Here is a 20,363-nt window from a genome sequence, read left to right as displayed (position 1 = left end):
CAATTGTATTCATTTTAATATGTTGGTTGGACCTTAGTCTCTCTTTTTTTGTTTATCAATAAATACCCAATAGACCAGGGGTAGGCAATCTTTGTCACTCCAGATGTTGTGGACTACATCTCCCATAATGCAGGCAAAGTATCAGGGAAGATGTAGTCCACAACACCTGGAGTTGTGAAGGTTCCTCACCCCTGCCATAGACCATTATGAGAGGCTTCTGACTGACCAAGCTATTTCCTAGAGTAGACAACAATTAATGTTAATTGTGTAATATGTGGGAATTTGCTCAAAATAAAGAGACTAGTGAATATGGTGATTTTTTATTTTATTTAATTTGAGTTTAGACTGATTGAAGTTGAATATTTTAATTGATAATATATGCAATGCATTTACATAGGTAACTTTCAATCCGGAGTGTCTCTTTAAAAAAAAATAGGTTAAGAAAAAAACATCTACTTTTTTATAATATGGATAACATTTTAAGAAAATCCTGTTTTAGTGAAGTATGTCACAATAGACTTTGAGTAAATACACTGTTAATTTAATTATTATTCTTTACATATTTTAGAGTGCATCATTGTTCTGTTTAACATTGTTCTTTTAATTTGAAGTCTATTGTTGTTTTCCTATCTATTTCACTAATTAATTTTTCGATGGTCTCAGCTGTGCTCAAGTAAATATATATTCTGAATAACATCATGGGATCCTGAAAATTGACCTTGGCAACCTTCTCATATTTAAACTCCGAATGAAGGCATCATCAAATCTGTTTATAACCACCCACAGATCCAGTACACAATTAAATGTTTATCATTAAGCAGTTGTCAGAAGACTTCATAGACTTGTACCTTTCAGTTGAATATTTTCATGATATTTTGATTGTTTGTGGGTTTAAACCTTTATTGAGCATTTTAAGAACACACCTGTGAACCTTGGCTTGATTTGCATCTCAGGTGCCTATAGGTACAGAATTCTGAAGCCCCCCTAACACCCTCCACCAAAAAAATTGTCTTTGATTGCCTACTGATTATTGGGATAAATTATGAGTCTGAGTAGCCTCTGCAAATTAAAACATAAAACTCACTTTCTCCTTCTGCAAACCAAAACAAATACCCATAGCAAAATAAAACAAAAATGAAATGCACGCAAAAAGAAAAAAATGTAGCTAGGTTAGACACCTTTAGCTGAAAAGTACCTGTAGACAGCCGTCTACTCTACCATATGGTCTATGAGGACGTATTGTGCATGCCACAAAACATGTTAGCGTCTCCCTTCTTTGTGCCTCATCTGCACATTATGAATATATATTTTTTTGAGTAAAGGACAATTTTAGTCTGTTTGATGGAGTACAGAATTTAAGTCCTGAATGCAGGACCTGGCGCTGGTGGTGTATTATATGTAAAAAAATTAGCACTGCCATGATAATTCTGGTCCATAACATTACAGCTCTCATTGCAAGCAGCAACCAGGAAAATGTCCAACCAATCAAAAGGCTCTATATCTGCTCTATTGTATCTTAACTTATCTCATAAACATCTGTTCAGTAAAGCTTGTATGTGATATTTGCAGGGCTATACACTAAAATGAGAATTTAAAGGGAATTCACAGTGATTTTCAATGTTAAGTCCTAAGTAGTCAAACCGGAAGAACAACTGACTTTGAGAATTTTTAAAATGTTTAGTTATTTTGGCCTCAAATTTAAAATTCAAGTTGAATTCCCTTCAAATTCTCACTTTAGTGAATAACCTTGATGATTTCACAGCAGCAGCTTAGCTTTCTTGTGTCTCTCTCCCCCAATCCCTTTTTGTGTCTCTTTTTCCCATTTTTCAAGCCCCTCTGTATGTCTCTTCCACACGCTCTTTTTGTGTGTCTCTTCCCACAGCCACTTTTTTTTCTCCCCTTCTCCAGCCACATTGTGCATTTCTTTCCCCTAGCACTTTGTATTTGTCTCTGCTCTCCAGCCCCTCTGTGTTCCTCTTTTTTTCCCTTCTCCAGCTCCTCTGTGGGTCTCTTTTCTCCTTACCAGGCCAGGGGCAAATCCAGAAGCTAATCTCAGGAGGGGCACTGGTAGTAAGCTGTAGTGGGTGGTGGGGCTTTAATTAAAATGTTAGGGGCTGTAATAGGGGGCTAGGAACTCTAGTGGTAAGCAGTAGATGTAGTGGGGGACAAGGGCTGCATTGGGGGATATGAGCTATAGTGGGGGATAGGGGCTGTCCTTGGAAAGTAGGAGCTGTACTTGGATGATTAGGAGCTGTAGTGAATGGTATAGGATGTAACTGGGGTGATAGGAAATATAGTGGTGGTATATTGGCTGTAGTATGGGTGTTACTGGCTGAAGTGGGGGAGTGGATGCAATTGAGGAAATTAGCTGTAGTGTGGGGGATACAGGCTGCAGTTGGGGGAGAGGTTCTCTAGTGGAGAGGATATGAACTGTAGTGGGGTGTATGGGGCATAAAATAGGGATTAGGGATTGTAGAGGGAAATAAGGTTGAAGTGGGGGGAAGAAGCTGCAAGTGAGGATATAGGTGCTGTAATAGGGGCATTAGGGGCTGCAAATGGGGAGTTAGGAGCTGTAAATGGAGAGTTAAGGAATATGAGTAGTAGTGGGGGTCTAAAATTGAGATAACAGGGGCTCTATTGGTAGGATAGGGCAGTGTTTAGGGAAAGGGACTCTAATGGGGGACAGGGGCTACATTTGGGGGTAGGGACTGTAGTGTTGGATAGGGGCAGCAGCAGGGTTAAGGGTCATAAGGGCTGTAATTAGGTGGAAAGGGGCTGAGGAAACAAAACACTCATTTATTCCTCCCTCCCTGAGGCTTACCTTGTGCCAAGGAGGGGGGAATCCTGATTTCTGAATGTCCCACATGTTCAGTGTGATATGCGGCGCCTAATGCAAGGGGCAGAGCCTAACATGAGAGGTGCTCTGTGCACCCTGTGCACCCACCCAGGATCATCTCTGCCCAAACCTCTTTGTGTGTCTTTCTCAGCATAAGCCTCTAGGTACCTCTTTCACATGTCTAGCCCCTCTGTGTTTTTCTTTCTCCCCTCACAACTCCTCTATGTGTCACTTTCTCCCTGCCCCATGTTTGTGTCTCTTCCTCTTCCTCTATGTATTTCTTCCACTTGCCCCCTCCCTTTGTGGTCACTTCTACTCCAGTTTGTGGTCTTTTTCCCCTTCCCTTCTGCTTCCCTTCTTGTGTCCTCTAACCATTTTGACAGGATGCAGTTAGTTGATCTCAGTGAACAGCTTCCTTTGAGAACGGTATAGGGTACAAAAGATCACCTATCGCTGCTTCACGACCACTCTACATGGAGTGACAGTTGCAAGGGGGTGCACGGAGTGCTTCCTTTCTGCCAGTCACCCAGAGATTGCACCCTAAATACGGTGTGCCCTAAAGCAGCCACCTGTGCCATCTCATGGTTGCACCAGCCCTGGTTACTGTGCTTGAAGTGACCTATTAATTTTGCATCTCAGTTTTGAAAACACTACAGCTCATTGTTTAGGAAACAGATTCCATTGTAGAGACAAAAAATACATTGCTGATGAGTTGACCAAAAATTGCAGATGGCTTACATATTTTTTTATTACTTCCAGCTTAAATATTTTTATCTCAATTTGGGTATATGCTGTTGTCCGCTCCACTTTTTGCATATCACTGCTTGTTTAGTACAAAGCCCTTTGATCTCAGTGCATACAAAATCCATCAAATCCATCTTAATGCATCTGCAGTCAATTATGATAACAAAGCACGCTCTTGTTGATATTTATGTATATTGGACTATTTATAACCACACTGCATCTTCAAATCACATATCCCCTTAAGGACAGAGCTTCAGAAGCTTGTCTTTCACTTAATGACAACAGCATTTTGTGCATTTTTTACTGTTTGCGTTTAACTGCAATTTGCATTTTACTAATTTATTGCACCGACACATATTATATACCGTTTCTTAAAGGACAGAAAGGGCTTTAATTTGATGTAACATATATATATATATATATATATATATATATATATATATATATATATATATATATATATATGTATATATATATATATATATATATATATATATATATATATATATATATATATATAAATGCTTATTTATTATAAAAAATACAGAAAAATGCAAAAAAAAATTAAACATTTTTTGTTTTTGTTTTTACAGTTTTTGCAATAATAAAGTGTGCACAATTAGTGCAGGTTAAGGAAAGTAATTAAAAATAAATTCATTTAGTTGTTCTGATTTACAGAATATATAATGTGTCTTTGATTTTAAGTTTTTTTTTGGGAGTTACAGGTCACAAAGCACAAGGAGTAAAATAAACTTTTAATGTGGAGCGATTTTAGAATTTGGTATGTTTGTCTTGTAAGCTTAATAGCCATAAAAGAAAACAAAATTGCCACACAAAAGTATATATTTATATAAAGTAGACATCACAGGCTATTTACCTAAGGTTGTTTTGACACTTTCTACGTAGCCATTTCACCGCCAACCTCTGCTAAATATTGGAGTAAAATTGTGTTTTTTGGGGGTTTTGGCACACAAACTTATAACACAGAACTTCTCATGTGTATTTTGTAAAGTTGGTGTGTGCTATTCCTGTACACAGTTTTATTTTGTGTTCAGTTACATCTGCTGAGTAAAATGACCCCCCCATTGTATGTCTTTGGCACTATTTTGTGAAGCTACAGTGCCATATGGTAGACCTGTCCTTTTCAGTATTCACAGTCGAATTTTGAGAGACGGATTTAATGAGCCTATGCTTCCATTTGGGGTATTATAGTAGTTTGACTGTTCAAAAAAAACCCACAAAGGCCTACCATTTGTAAAAGTAGACACTCCATGTCCCCGTTCCTCCCCATGGGGGTGACAGGTCTAAATTGCATTTACAGCGTGAGGCATTTTGGATCCATAATCTGGACACTGTGGCCCCTAGAGGCCTTAATGAAAATATGATTTATTCTATGTTTCTTTAACCCCTTACGGACACATGACATGTCTGACATGGCATGATTCCCTTTTATTCCAGAAGTTTGGTCCTTAAGGGGTTAATCTAGTTGCTTGTCTTGTCCTTTATGTCATCTATCTTTGTTATCCTCACTATTCCTCTTGACTCTTTTTCTGCAAGTATTGCATTGCTTTACAGAGCTTTTCTGACATGAGTATATGTGTTGTTTTATAGACATGAGTGTCATATTATTAGTTCCAATTTATTTTAGTACACATGTCTCCTGGATATTATGCCTTATAGATATACTTAAACATTACTACGTTATATATAGTTATATATAGTTCACAGCACTTCCACTCAGTTTTTTATTGCACTGTTGTTCACATTTATCGTTTTCCCATTGCGTAATTTTTGTGTCTTATAGTACTCTGTTGCCTCTCTATCTTGCTCTCCTCCATGTAGTTTGGTATACTTTTTATATTCCACTCATGGAAGTATTCACCTCATGACGCCATGCAGGAGAGCATGGATGCCAGTACACAAAACCCCGCAAGTTTTACACAGACACTCTGCGGGGTTTTGTGTACTGGCATCCATGGCGTCATGACGTCATCGCGGCTTCCTGACACTTCCCGGTGCAATCAGTCTGGCGAGATCACTGTCACCATTAGTAAGTGTATTTCACCTCGTATGTATATATTCACATTGTGTATTACATTCTGTATCTTGAAAAAGACCTGCCAGGGTCAAAACATCGATCTTTTTGCAGATGTAACTGTATTTTTTTCACTACATTAAATATCACTATAAAGACCTGTGAGTGCACCCTAGGCATCTTTTAGTTATATATATATATTTAAATATATATATATATATATATATATTATGTAAAGGCTTTGCCTGGCGTTGTGGGAGGCGCATGTGGGAGTCCCCTTTACCTGCCCTACCGTAATTGGCCTAGTAATCTGGTTTGAGTTCTAGTGTCACGGCCAGGGTCACTTCCAGTTTGCGTCTACCTGAACTTCTGGTTCACAGCTGCTGGAGGTCACCAGCCAGCATCACAATGCAGAAACCCCTTCTCCGGATGCCACGAGATCTTTGGCCATCAGGTCCAGTATCGGTCTAGGCCAAGCGTCCCCTCTACTGGACACATCCTCTGGGCCCCACATTCCCGGGTCCCAGCTTCAAACCGTAAGTTATACAGTTGAGTAAGTTATAAAGGTTACCCATTCATAAACAATTATTTAAAGATATGTCAGATTTGCTAGACGGAGCCCTTTTTGAACACATCACTAATTCACTTATTAAAACGCCAATTTACCTGGTTTATAATGGGTTCCTTAGACCACGAGAATTCACCATCCATAATAAACATAACTCCCAAGAATGCCTCATCAACGCTCCTATCTTGTAAAACACCAATATCACTATGTGCTATCATTATCCCTTACTAAAACAAGCTAACTGGGTCAGCCAGTTCAGATCTAATATTACCCTACGCAAAACAAATGGTGCCCGGTGAAGGTTCTGTATTATTATCTCCTCACACTACCAACGCAACCAGACACACCTTTTCTGTCACTCCACAGGCCATTCTGACCACTTAGAAATTCATGCTGCACGTACGAGTGTTACAAACTGGACTGGGTTTGGAATCTAGTAGATATTCACAACACTCCTTCAGGATAGGGGATGCTTCTTCTGCATCTAGTCAGGACATACCAGTCCATGTTATAAAATCATTAGGTATATATATATATATATATAGGGTGGGCTAAAATTAGGTAAACAGCATAGTTTATTTGCATGTTATTACATTGTTTATTACATTTATATTAGTTTAACACTATTTAATCTCGTAAGTGCAAGAAATGTCTTCCACCAATGTCGCAATATTTTCCGAACATGTTCAATAAACTGTGACAGACAGCACAACACAAATTCTGGTCCACATCACTATCTATAAATGCTTCCGAGATTAACTCTTTTAATTTGTTCATTGTCTATGGCTTCCTCTCAAAAAACCTTTACTACACCAAAAAAAAAAGCCCTTTTATTTTAAGTTGGGTGAACGTGGTGTTCATTCAATGCTGCCATGTCATTTGATCCAATGCTGTGGGAAGGTTTTGTCAATGTAGTCCCTAACTGCAAAAGTATAATGAGGAGGTGGCCCCTCTTGCTGAAAGATCAGTTTGGCAAAGTTAGTCCTGGTTCTGAGTTGTGACGCTGGTCTACGTAATTGTTACTATCCACAGTTCTATCAAAGAAAGCCAGTTCGACAACACCTTTGCTGGACAGTGCACCCCACACTATAATGCCTGGTTGGTTCAGTTCAGATGGTCATATTTTTATCTGTCAAGTACAAACATTTATGCCTGTTCATGTGGCCTGACAGTTTGAAAAAAAGCCTCAATCGACCAGATTATCTTATCAAGAAGGTCTGTTTTGTTTAAGATTTGCTTATGCATTATCTCACAGAATTGCAACCAACGGTCTGGGTCATCTTCCAAAACATCATGTAACAGTCTTGGACAGTACCGCTTCAATTTCAATTTACACATTAAGCATTGCAAGGACGTTCTTGGTATGGATAACTGCTGAAAAGTGTGCAGTGTGTATGGTTTGGGACTGTTCAAAATTTTCAAAGTGATTCTCATTGTATTTTCCTCTGTCGTAGATGCCATAGGATGTCCAGATTTCAGTGCATTTTATATAAGCACTTTTATAAAAACTAAAGCTAGAGGGGATAAACAGTTAATCTGTATGTATACTTTTAATATTTTACATAACCTGTTAAAACCTTTACCAAAGAGTAGAAATACAAAAGCAAAATAATCTCTTCTGAAAAGAGAGTGATATAATAAGAGATAGATGCTGATTTAAATTATACATCTGTATTTCAGATTTTTTTTTTTGCTATGCTTTTCCAAAAAGGTTTAAATAATATATTCTAGTTTATAAGGCCATAATAGTGTTAAAAAGACCCACACCTGGGTAAATTGTAAATATTCTTCTAGGTAATTAATAGGCTTTCCTTTTTCACCTTTTGAACTCTTAATTAATGTTTAGAAGTCCTACCATTACACACCAATATAATTATCTGGAGACAATAAAACACATTTAGAAGCATTGCATTCATGAATATTTGATGGTCATTGATAGGGAGCGTGTAAAAGGTCTTTTATTGAGTAAATCAGATATAGAAGCATTATTTGTTATCAGAGCAGAACAGCAACAAATCACAGACAGCATCATACTCAGTCTCTGCAAGATATGTGCAACTCTATCACGCTTTGACAGTTTTAACAATCTGTTTAAAAAAAAAAAATTCTCCAGGATACGAATTGGATTTCACTTTGAACAGGTGTTAGAAAACTGTGTTTACTAAAGCAAAATGTTAAAGAAATTGAGTCAACCAAACGTTCTGGTAAACATTTTCTCCTAGAAGCACTAAAAGGAAAAGAGTGCTACATGAGGAACAATATTATATTTATATATGATGATATGTGATTTGCCCTTTCTTCAGATCCCTGTCTTGTATGCTGTTGGCAGCTGCCATTAATCCATTCTCTCTCCTGTTGTTAAAATGCTGGTTGAGACGGTGGGAAGGCAAATTCAGAATATTTTCTCTCCAGCTCCTCTCCCAGCATATCAATAACAGGAGCATAATAAAGAACATGAGCTGCACATAGTAGCTGCCCTAGAGTTTAATTCTCACCATGCTGTGTCTTAAGTGTTAAGGTATAAACTGAAAAATTGGGAAATTTCTTCAGAAAGAGGTTCCCTAACTGGTATTTTAAGATCCCATAATAATATTACAGAATACTAGCAAATAGAATCTGACAGGATAACAAATAGTAGTGTGTGCATATTCACTCTTTAGTTTCAAAATGTATCAATTCTAATGCACAAATCGGGCTTTATTGGTGCATGCCTAAAGACCATAGAAGCAATTGTTACTAAAAATCAAAGTGTGTGGAGTATAAAGGTCCTAAATGCTAAGTCATAGAAATGAATGTGTGAAAATATATAAAACAGTTAGATATGAGATGTAACAAATAGTGCCAAATGCAAGAGAATCTCTACTAACAGATTTATATAAATGTGTGTTTATAGAAAACACAAAGGACCACACCATATACAAGATAGAGTAACTCCTAATATTCACATCCCCTTGTATAACTACACCAATAGACTGGAGTCTGTAAGGAGAAACACAAATACCTAGCATGTCCCTTACTATATGACTTCCTTTGTCTTGGTGATGGTAGATAAAGCTCCAATAGAGTAATAACAATACTCAGACTCCTATTACTCCCAAATGGGATAAGAATAAAAGTGGGTATTGTTGTGGTTCAGAAGATAGAGGATCTTAGTCTAGAAGAATTAGCATTAAACTAATAGGACTTCATGACAAAATACTGAGCCACTTTAGTGTCCTAAGGAATCAGGAGTAATAAAAGATAAACAATTAGCTGTTTGGGGGCAATGTTATTTTAAACTAATTCAAATGCATTTTCATAGTTGCTTCAAGAAAGAACTTATGATAAAAGCCTCCCAAACTTTGTACACAATATTAGTCACAACAAATGCTTGAAATATTTAAATACAACTTGCTTTATAAGGAATGCTGTGGACTCTATGTAATAAATGTGGCATCCCCTGGCACTATTGTTAAAATGTATGTTAGGGGTAATACATATAATAGACTTCTAAATTTCATATTAAGGAAGTATTCCAAATATCATAAATTGTGGTTTGATTCATATGTATTCCACAAGTAATGTTTGATGGACTAAAAGGAGATTATTTTGACTGTTAACTAGTGATGTCGGGAACATAACATTTTCGGTTCGCGAACGGCGAACGCGAACTTCCGCAAATGTTCTTTCTGGCCACAATAGTGATGGAAAAGTTGTTTCAAGGGGACTAACACCTGGACTGTGGCATGCCGGAGAGGGATCCATGGCAAAACTCCCATGGAAAATTACATAGTTGATGCAGAGTCTGGTTTTAATACATAAAGGGCATAAATCACTTAACATTCCTAAATTGTTTGGAATAACGTGCTTTAACCCCTTAAGGACCAAACTTCTGGAATAAAAGGGAATCATGACATGTCACACATGTCATGTGTCCTTAAGGGGTTAAAACATCAGGTATGGGGGCGGAGCCAAGCAAGCGATCGAGACGGACGCACATAGATGAGCTCCCAGAGTATATTGCTTAAAAACCCGTTTTACCACCCAATCAAACAGCTACAGAGACACCCCACGAACCCACTGGGAATATGGGGAGAAAAACAAAAAAACAGCGACCAGACAAACCCACAACCGGGCCAGATATCAGGGATTTATTCCGACAGGGGTACATGGGCCCAAAATGGCAGCGGAACTCACTGACTACACAGACTCCTCGGATGACCTGGGCCTGGATGACTATGCAGGCGGTATGTTTGCACCACTAGTACAGCCAACCCCAACGAAGGGATCACCCGACCCAGTCACCACAGAGACACTGCGATCCATGCTAGGCGATCTGCAGAAAGTATTGAAAGCCGATATGGCCCAGCTGCGCACAGACCTGACGGGCATGGTAGGCCGCATAGGAGTGCTAGAGGCCTCGTCGGACCAACAGGCACAGACAGTAAGGGAGCTCCAGACAGAGGTGCAGTCACTTAAAAAACACCAAGAGGCCACTGACTTATGGTTTGTAGCTCTGGAAGACCTCAGATGCCGCAACAACGTGAAAATAAGGGGAGTCCCCGAGGAAATCCCAGCGGAAGAACTCCCGCATTTCACACGCAGGCTCATCGGAGCGCTCCTGACACAGAGGCAAGCCAAACAAGCTACAGTTGAAGTGGTCTTCCGGATCCCCAAACACAGAAAGCCCCAGCATCTGCATCCAGAGACGTTGTGGTGAAATTCCGCATGGGCGCTGACAGGGCGGCGGACCTCGCGACCCTCAGAGGTAGAACACTATATACTTTCGAGAATGCAGCCCTTACCTTCTATGCTGATCTGTCCGGGGACACCCTTCAATGGAGGCGATCCCTCCAACCATACACGGCACTCCAGCGGCGAAATGGCATACAATGCCGATGGCGCACACCAAGAGCTCTGCAAGTCCAGCAGAACGAGGTAACCTACACGGTAACCGACCTCCCGGGAGCGGAGATGCTACTCTCCACACTTGGCCTGCCGGAAGACTCCTTAACTCCTCCACAGGGACCTCAACCACGGCCCAACGCTGGGACCCAGCGCGGATAACACCATTTGTGCCACAAGGGAGACAACGAGAGGCAGGCGTGGCAACCACGTCCTGATCAACGAAGACCCATAGTTTCACTGCCTACATCACCGTTCTACGGCCACACATCAGCGTCAGTTCAAGACACTGGACACTGGGATTACACTGGACTCTATATGTTACCTTGGCATTTTTAACCCCAGGCGACTCAGATTCCAACTACCTCATCACAGGACTCTTGGGCCCACTGAGGCTGATCTGCTGCTTGACTGAATGTGGTCTGAAGTGGTTTATCTCTTTGTATGTTCTTTATACTTTTCTGTTTTCTCATGTTACATTTTTACTCTTGCGCCTATAATTTTTCTTGTATAACACATCACACAGCCAAGCTATACCAGAAGCTGGGTCGCCACAGACGACACTCAGCCCACACCTCAGCTTGACGGGTGGGGGTTTCATACCGCCTCCCAGCGGCACCTGACTCACTACCCGACAGAACAAGCCACCACAAGCATGGACCCACATACCTCAGACAGAGAGCCCAGACTAACAGAACTGCCCAACCCGAGCACTCCCCACCGGAGGACCACGCTCCGTCTCTGCCCCAACAAACTCGTGGGACAAGCGGACTGTGGCGAAACCAACCTCGCCACTGGGCCCTGGAGAAGCCTGTTTGCTAGCCTCCTACCTGCTGACTATGGCCCCTGGGTTATTTGGGGCATATTGTACTTTATATTGCTGCAACTGGCCCTTTTAAAATCATCGATGGACATATTGGGACATTTTGGGATTGTGGCGAAACCGACCTCGCCACGTGTCCTTGGAGGGGGCCGATAGCCCGCCTCTTGCCTTTGGACTATGGACCAGACTTTATGGGAATGTGATACCCCAGATAGTTATACCATGGAGCCTATTCATAATGAAAGACTATGGGAAAGACTTTAGCTCCATGGCAATTGTACTGTGTGAGTAGGATCTGCGCGCTATTCGGTAGTTTTGTGCGCGCAGATCCCAGCTATCTGGGGATAGGTGAAATGTCTGTGTGTTATGTGTAAAAGGTGAATTTATGTATTTTAAAGTGTTTTACTGTCTTTGTGTCCCCATGTGCTTAATGGAGTCTGTCTCTGTGCTGGGAGATAATTGGATTACTTCTCCAGCACAGAGAAGGCCCTGGAAAGCTAGGGGTTTTAAAAGATACTTTTAGTAACTTTTGAACCCCTGGTCTGATCCATGCCATTTTTTAATATGTTGTTCCCCTGAATGGATTGATTGTGGATGTGTAATTTTGTGTGAATGTGATGTATGGTTTTGAAGTTATAAATATTGTGTAAAAAGTATATTTTAAACTGTATGAATAATGGGATTATGTGTCACACTAAGGGGAGGGGATGTGTGGGAGGTAACATCTATGTCATTGGTTCTTTTATGCCTCCCCCTGGGTGTGGCCTGTATGTGCGAGTTGGAAATAAAAGCCAGGCTGGATGAGCCAGTCCTCAGTTCCTGTTTTACCCTCAAAGTGAAGTGTCGTCTCATTATTGGGGGAAGGATTGATTGCATGCTGTTCCAGTTGACTGCTAGGAGTGTAAGCCTATTCGCATGGTTTTTCCTATTCAGCTGTATACAGCATTCATATGCTAGAGAGGATTCCTATGCTTCTCCGATTCAGTGGTTGTGGTGTCTGCTGCAGTGCTTGAAGTCCTCAGGAGCGCTAGGAGCATCCATTAACGGAGGTACCCAGTCGGGGTGCCAGGTGATCCGTTACATTGGTGGCAAGCGGTGGGATGGCGTCCTAGTGCGAGGTAAAGCAGCTCAGAGACACTGTTTGGATTTACAAATTGAGGGCAACGCTAGCAGTCGTGCAGCGCCCCTGGGAGCAGACAAGTATGGAAGGTTCTGGCTCTGGAGATGATTGGCTGGCCGAGGTGAGGCAGCGAGTGGCCGAGTATGGGGATGATATACCCATGGAGACACGCCGGGTGATCTGGAACCAGGTCATGGCTGAGCGAAACACAAGGCTGGACCGAGAATTCTGGTTGGCAAAAGAGAGGAAGTATGCTCAGCAGCAGGAGCGTTACAGCAGCCGAGTAGAGGCTGCATCCGAGGAGGTTAGCCGTCTTTCCCTGAGGCGGCGGGAGGAACCCGAAGTGGGGGTCCTCATAGACTGGTCCTGTGAGGAACCACAACAGGCAGGTAGAGATGGGACCAAGGTCTCTCCACCGGGCCCACCGGGATGCTGGGCAGCCGGCCCAGATCCCCTGCAGCAGCCAGAGTTGCCAGGTGGGGAAGCAGGTGGCCCTTACTCACAAATGTTGAGGGGCCTCACGGATTGGTCTTGGGAAGACCCACAGATGGCAGGTGGAGATGGGACTGCGGTCTCTCTACCGGCCCTACAGGGATGCTGGGCAGTCGGCCCAGATCCCCAGCGGCAGTGTGCGTTACAGGGAGCTGAAGGTGCCGTTCTTGCTCCCCAGCGGCAGTCTACGGTGCAGGGAGAGGAGCCTGTTATCCCCTCTCCCCAGCGGCTGAAGGTGTGTAAGGGAGAGGAGTTTGTTATTCCCTCTCCCCAGCGGCAGCGCAGCTCACCAAGGGGAGACAGTAAGCCCCTCACCAGCGCAGATGGGACCGTGGTCTCTGCTCCCTGCATACAGGGAGTACAGAGGGTCAGCCCTGCTCCCCAGCGGCTGAAAGTGTGTAAGGGAGAGGAGTTTGTTACCCCCTCTCCCCAGCGGCAGCTTAGCGCACCAAGGGGAGACAGTAAGCCCCACACCAGCGCAGATGGGACCGTGGTCTCTGCGCCCAAGTTACAGGGAGCTGAAGGGGCCGTCCTCCCTCCCCAGCGGCAGTTTGAATTGTTGGGAATTGGGAGCCCAGTCTCCTTTCCCCAGCGGCAGAGTGTCCAGCAGGGAATATAGAGCCCAGTCTCCTTTCCCCAGCAGCAGGACACTGCATTGGGAGGAGAGACAGTCGGTCTCCCTCCACAAAGACTGAAAGTATGCATGGGAGAGGAGATTGTTACCACCTCTCCCCAGCGGCAGAGTGTTCTAATGGGAGAGGAGCTGGTTACCACCTCTCCCCAGCGGCAGCTTAATGTACCAGGGGGAGACTGTAAGCCCCACAACTGTGCAGATGGGACTGTGGTCTCTGCACCTACAGCACAGGGGGTAAGGACAGTCAGTCCTGTCCCCCAGCAACAAGGCTGCTTAGCCAAAGGGGAGACAGTCGGTCTCCCCCTCCAACAGCGGAGCTATGTATCCAAAGGGGAGACAGTCGGTCTCCAGCAGCAGAGCTGTGCAGCTAAAGAGGAGACAGTCGGTCTCCAGCAACCAGGCTCCAACCAGACTACTCCCGTGGTAGTGCTGGCACCAGGACAGAGTACCGCTGGTCTCTGCCCCCTCAGCAACCCACCAAGGCAGCCTACCAGTCCCCCACACAGCCGTGGTAAGGCACCTGGACATGGACAAGATTCTCCCTTACCCAGGTGTAGTAACCATTTATTGCGGGTGGGCTGTACTGCTGTTTCTGTCTTGTGGGTGGGCTGCTGGACTAACAAGGGCACTGACCGGCAAGAGGTCAGGTACCCTGTTAGTCTGTTTGGAAAAGGGGAGAAATGTGGCGAAACCAACCTCGCCACTGGGCCCTGGAGAAGCCTGTTTGCTAGCCTCCCACCTACTGACTATGGCCCCTGGGTTATTTGGGGCATATTGTACTTTATATTGCTGCAACTGGCCCTTTTAAAATCATCGATGGACATATTGGGACTTTTGGGATTGTGGCGAAACCGACCTCGCCACGTGTCCTTGGAGGGGGCCGATAGCCCGCCTCTTGCCTTTGGACTATGGACCAGACTTTATGGGAATGTGATACCCCAGATAGCTATACCATGGAGCCTATTCATAATGAAAGACTATGGGAAAGACTTTAGCTCCATGGCAATTGTACTGTGTGAGTAGGATCTGCGCGCTATTCGGTAGTTTTGTGCGCGCAGATCCCAGCTATCTGGGGATAGGTGAAATGTCTGTGTGTTATGTGTAAAAGGTGAATTTATGTATTTTAAAGTGTTTTACTGTCTTTGTGTCCCCATGTGCTTAATGGAGTCTGTCTCTGTGCTGGGAGATAATTGGATTACTTCTCCAGCACAGAGAAGGCCCTGGAAAGCTAGGGGTTTTAAAAGATACTTTTAGTAACTTTTGAACCCCTGGTCTGATCCATGCCATTTTTAATATGTTGTTCCCCTGAATGGATTGATTGTGGATATGTAATTTTGTGTGAATGTGATGTATGGTTTTGAAGTTATAAATATTGTGTAAAAAGTATATTTTAAACTGTATGAATAATGGGATTATGTGTCACACTAAGGGGAGGGGATGTGTGGGAGGTAACATCTATGTCATTGGTTCTTTTATGCCTCCCCCTGGGTGTGGCCTGCATGTGTGAGTTGGAAATAAAAGCCAGGCTGGATGAGCCAGTCCTCAGTTCCTGTTTTACCCTCAAAGTGAAGTGTCGTCTCATTATTGGGGGAAGGATTGATTGCATGCTGTTCCAGTTGACTGCTAGGAGTGTAAGCCTATTCGCATGGTTTTTCCTATTCAGCTGTATACAGCATTCATATGCTAGAGAGGATTCCTATGCTTCTCCGATTCAGTGGTTGTGGTGTCTGCTGCAGTGCTTGAAGTCCTCAGGAGCGCTAGGAGCATCCATTAACGGAGGTACCCAGTCGGGGTGCCAGGTGATCCGTTACACGGACGAATCCATAACCCCTTATCACTGAGCTACATGCCAACTCGGTGACCCACACCTTCACCTGACCTCCCCACCGAAACAACTGCCCCCAACATAGACCTAAACACAAAGACATGGCACGCACGCACAATCCTCTGCAGCTAGACCGTTACAAGAGACAGCAGAACCTAAATCTCACACTGACCGTAGGACCACAGAGGCTGTGATTATGTTCTACCAGCACTAGATAACTCTTATGATGACTCCACGGTTGCCCCAACCCGGGATACCGTCCTATTTGGAACCAATCGCAGGACCTCACTCTACCTGGCTGACTCCAAAACCCTGCCTTACCGGCATACCAAACACAGAATTATCACACAGAAAAAAAAAATGTGCAAAGTCTTCTAATATGCCTAAGCTCCTACAATTCTTGTAATCACATGTCTTACCTTTGCTGCTGTGGCATAATGAACCAGCTTGTTACTTTCATGCACATCAAAAATGAAGAATAAAAAAAAACAAAAAAAAACCCATCAGTTATGATGTTGTATCGATCATGTAGTGCTAGGGTTACGCCCGCTTCACAGTGACAGCCAAAACTCCCCGTTTAACGCACCGCAAACAACCGCAAACAGTCCATTTGCACAACCGCAAACTCCCCATTTGCACAAGGCTGGATACCAAGCTAGTCATGTCCCATTCCTTGTCCTCACTGATGTCATTGAAGGTCTCTCTTCCTCCACCCAGCCACGTACAACACCAAGGGTCCCCGAAAGGTGACAACAAGCCCCCTGGGATGCCTGCTGTGTTTGGTCTTCCACCTCCTCAAAGCAACCTTCCTCCTCTGACTCCTCTTCTTCAGACTCCTCTCTCTGCATTGCCTCTCTCTGCTTTATTATAAGGTTTTTTAAGTAGTACTATTCCTATCAGTTTAATCCCTGTTACATCCCCTATCAGGGGACGTGTATATTAGGCATCGATTTTAGGAACCGGGAGATGGAAAAAGATGCTTGGTCGGTCCTCCTACTTCAAATTTGGGGCACTGCGTGTGCAATCTAATGTGCCACCAGATAGGAGTGGTGTTTTAAGTAGTACTATTCTTATCAGTTTAATCCCAATGTCACGACTACTAGTGTGGTCCAGCACGTAGAAACTATGTAAACATATACATAGGCAAAAAAAGGAAAACAAAAGAACAAAGTGTAAACCGGACCTTAGAATGGCCGGACTAATACGCTAGAGACAGAGAATGGTCAAAGGGAAAGCCGAGGTCAAGGAAGCCAGAAAATACCCAATACCATTTACACAAGCCAAGTCAGGGAAACCAGAATTCAGAATAACCAGGGAAAAGCAAAGATCAGGATACCAGTAAATCAGATTCACAATGATAAAGCACTCTCAGGAAACCAGGAACAGGAAACCACGACAGGGCAAGGTACTGGGGTGAGCTAGGGATTTAAATATCACGCGGCGGGCCGGCAGCCGCGACACCCTGTTATGCCCCCCTCATCAGGCCTTTTTTAGTCAAATGTATCGCCCACTGTCAGTCCCTTCGGGATCCATCCCTCATTCATCTTAATAAAGGTGAGGTAATCTAGACTTTTTTGACCTAGGCAACTTCTCTTATCAGTGACAATACCTCCCGCTGCACTGAAGGTCCTTTCTGACAGGACACTTGAAGCGGGGCAGGCCAGAAGTTCTATCGCAAATTGGGTCAAGCCTGCCCACCCAGTAGTCAAGGGGTTCATCGCTCCTCAGAGTGTCGATATCTGCAGTTAAGGCGAGGTAGTCTGCTACCTGTCGGTCGAGTCGTTCTCTGAGGGTGGACCCTGAAGGGCTGTGGCGATGCGTAGGACTTAAAAAGCTCTGCATGTCCTCCATCAACAACATGTATGTAAAGTGTCCTGTCCTTGCCGGCGTGGTCGTGGGAGGAGGAGGATTACTTTCACCTCTTCCCCTGTTAGATTCCCGTTGTGCTGTGACATCACCCTTATACGCTGTGTAAAGAATACTTTTTAATTGATTTTGGAACTGCTGCATCCTTTCCGACTTGCCGTAATTCTGTAACATTTCAGGCACTTTCTGCTTATACTGGGGGTCTAGTAGCGTGGACACCCAGTACAGGTCGTTCTCCTTCAGCCTTTTTATACAAGGGTCCCTCAAGAGGCACGACAGCATGAAAGACCCCATTTGCACAATGTTGGATGCCGAGCTACTCATGTCCTGTTCCTCGTCCTCAGTGATCTCTCTGAAGGTATTTTCTTCCCCCCAGACACGTACAACACCACGGGTACCAGATAGGTGACAACAAGCACCCTGGGATGCCTGTTGTGGTTGGTCTTCCTCCTCCTCCTCAAAGCCACATTCCTCCTCTGACTCCTCTTCCTCACAATCATCTTCCAGCGTTGCCGCAGGTCCAGCAAGCGATGCTGGTAAGGCTGTTTCTGGTGGTGATGGTGACCACAACTCTTCTTTTTCACGCTCATCTATGGCCTGATCCAGCTCTCTTCGTAGGGCACGCTCCAGGAAGAAAACAAATGGTATGATGTCGCTGATGGTGCCTTCGGTGCGACTGACTAGGTTTGTCACCTCCTCAAAAGGACGCATGAGCCTACAGGCACTGCACATGAGCGTCCAATAACGTGGCAAAACAATTCCCAGCTCCGCAGAGGCTGTCCTAGCACCCCGGTCATACAAATACTCGTTAACGGCTTTTTCTTGTTGGAGCAGGCGGTCGAACATTAGGAGTGTTGAATTCCAACGTGTCGGACTGTCGCAAATCAAGCGCCTCACTGGCATGTTTTTTCGCCGCTGGATATCAGAAAAGTGCACCATGGCCGTGTAGGAACGCCTGAAATAGCCACACACCTTCCTGGCCTGCTTAAGGACGTCCTGTAAGCCTGGGTACCTATGCACAAAGCGTTGTACGATCAGATTACACACATGTGCCATGCATGTCACATGTGTCAACTTGCCCAAATGCAATGCCACCAACAAATTTCTTCCATTGTCACAAACCACTTTGCCGATCTCCAGTTGGTGCGGAGTCAGTCACTGATCCACCTGTGCATTCAGGGCGGACAGGAGTGCTGGTCCGGTGTGACTCTCTGGGCAAGGGGGTGACTTTGTGACATTGGCTTCTTACGCTCAAACATGTCCTTGACAGACACCTGACTGTGGGCAGATGAGCAGGAACTGCTCAAAACGAGAGACCGAGGGAAGGATGGTTGAGAGGGGGCAAGGAGGACAGCAGTGGTTAACGTGGCTGAAGATGCTGGACCAGGAGGAGGATGGCGGCTTTGAGTTTGTGTGCTGCTTGTACTCATGTGTTGATCCCATAGGCATTTGTGATGTGCGATCATGTGCCTTCGCAAAGCAGTTGTACCTAGGTGGGTATTTGACTTCCCATGACTCAGTTTCTTTTGGCACAGGTTGCAAATGGCATCGCTGTTGTCAGAGGCAGACACACAAAAAAAATGCCACACTCCTGAGCTCTGCAATGACGCATTCTGGTGGTGGCAACAGCATGCGTTGATAGGCGTGCTGTCTGGCTGACCCCGGGTGCCGATGCATGCTGTCTGACTGTGCCACTAGCTCCTTGCAACAACCTCCCCCTGCTTCCAACTCGTCTCCTCCTCCACCTCTCTGTCTCCCCATCTGAACTTTCCCCCTGTTCTTCTTCTCTTCTAGCGGGCACCCACATGACATCCACGGACGCATCGTCATCATCAACCGCTTCACTTGTATCTGACAACTCAGCAAAGGAAGCAGCAGCGGGTACAACATCATCATCATCATCACACCGTACGTGTGTAATGCTGCCTGAGTGAGACATATCCCTGTTATCTACATCCTCTGGCAATAATGGTTGCGCATCACTCATTTCTTCCAACTGATGTGTAAATAACTCCTCTGACAGATCAAGTGAAGCGGCTGTGGTGCTAGTGTTGGTGGTGGTGGCAGGCAGGCGAGTGGTAACTTGAGAGGTGCCCAAAGCTAAGCTGGAGGAGGATGGTGCGCCAAGGTTCCGAACGGAAGCTGTAGAAGATTGGGTGTCCTGTGTTAGCCAGTCAACTATGTCCTCAGAACTTTTCAAGTTCAGGGTACGTGGCCTCTGAACACTGGGCATTATTTTAGGGCCACAGGGAATCACAGCACCACGACCACGACGGCCCCTGCGGTGTGGCCTGCCTCTGCCTGTCATTTTTTTTTGATTAGTGGTACTATGCGTGCAAGCTACTGTGACAACAGATATGAGTGGCACTGGTGTGACACTGTGCCCTGGCAGGCCCTGAAATGCACACTCGTGAAGTAAACTGACTGCTATTATATTACAGTCCAAAAAGTTTAGTTTTTTTTAAATGCAAGTTATTGGGACAACAGTGAGTGAGTGGTGGCACTGGGCAGGCCCTGAAATGCACACGCGTGAAGG

This window comes from Pelobates fuscus, chromosome 9 (assembly GCF_036172605.1).
Source record: "Pelobates fuscus isolate aPelFus1 chromosome 9, aPelFus1.pri, whole genome shotgun sequence".
In the NCBI taxonomy this organism is placed as follows: domain Eukaryota; kingdom Metazoa; phylum Chordata; class Amphibia; order Anura; family Pelobatidae; genus Pelobates; species Pelobates fuscus.
The sequence above is the reverse complement of the archived record's forward strand: the minus strand, read 5'-3'. Positions refer to the sequence as shown.